We start from the raw sequence: 1,297 nt of genomic DNA on the forward strand, positions 1-1,297 counted from the left end.
CTTGTCCCCAGTCATGTCATTGCTGTCTTGGTGATGTCACCACTGTCCCCAGTGGTGGCTCCATGTCCCCATGATGTCACTGATTTTTCTGTGACATCAGGGCTGTCCTTTTTTGTCACCAGTCCCTGTGATGTCACTGGTCCCAAATAATGTCATCGATGTCCCTATGATGTCACCAATGCCTTGTGACGTCACTGGTCCCCAGTGATGTCACTGCTGTCCCCAGGAGTGGCACCATGTCCCTGTGCTACCACTGGTCTAGAGGGATGTCACCGCTGTCTCTGTGATGTCACCATTCTCCCCAATGATGTCACTTCTGTCCCTGTGACATCAACATTGTCCATTTGATGTCACCGCTGTCCCCAGTGATGTCACTGCTGTCCTCACAGGTCTCACCAATATCCCATGTAATGTCCCAGTGGTGTCCCAGGGGTCGTCCTCGTGTCCCCAGTGATGTCACAGCTGTCCCTGTGATGTCACTGGTGTCACTGTGATGTCACTGGTGTCACTGTGATGTCTCCAATGTCACTGTGATATCACAGCTATCCTGTGTTGTCACTATTCCCTTGCAAGATCACTAGTCCCCAGTGATGTCATGGATGTCCCTGTGATGTCACCAGCGTCACCGATGATGTCACTGGTGTCTCTGTGATGTCAACCTTGTCCTTGTGAAGTCATCAATGTCTACATTATATCACGGCTAGCCTTTTGTTGTCACCAGTGCCCTGTGATGTCACTGGTCCACAATGATGTCTCTGTTATCCCTGTAAGGTCATCACTCTCCCCTGTGATGTCACTGATGTCCCTGTGATATCACGGCTTTCCCTTTGTTGTCACCAGTTCCCAGTGATAGTTCTGGTCCCCAATGCCACCACTGCTGTCTCTGTGATGTCACCACTGTCCCCAACGGTAACACCATGTCCCGGTGGTGTCACCAAAGTCCCTGTGATGTCACTGATGTCCCTGTGACATCACAGCTTTCTCTTTGTTGGCAATAATCACCTATGATTTCACAGGTTCCTCTGTGATGTCACCACTGTCCCCTGTGATGTCACCAATGTCCCCAAGGATATCACTGGTGTCTTGCTCTTGTCACTTCCACCCCCTGTGACGTCTTCAATGTCCCTGTGACATCACAGCTTTCCCACTGCTGTAAGCAGTCCCCTGTGACGTCACTGGTCTCCAATGATGTCACTGCTGTCCCGGGGATATCATCACTGTCCGCAGCAGTGCCACCATGTCCCTGTGATGTCATCAATGTCCCTGTGATGTCACTGATGTCCCTGTGATGTCACTG

Source organism: Empidonax traillii, unplaced genomic scaffold (genome assembly GCF_003031625.1).
Source record: "Empidonax traillii isolate 1590-97213 ecotype Southwest subspecies unplaced genomic scaffold, ASM303162v1 scaffold3453:size12936, whole genome shotgun sequence".
Taxonomy (NCBI): Eukaryota; Metazoa; Chordata; class Aves; order Passeriformes; family Tyrannidae; genus Empidonax; species Empidonax traillii.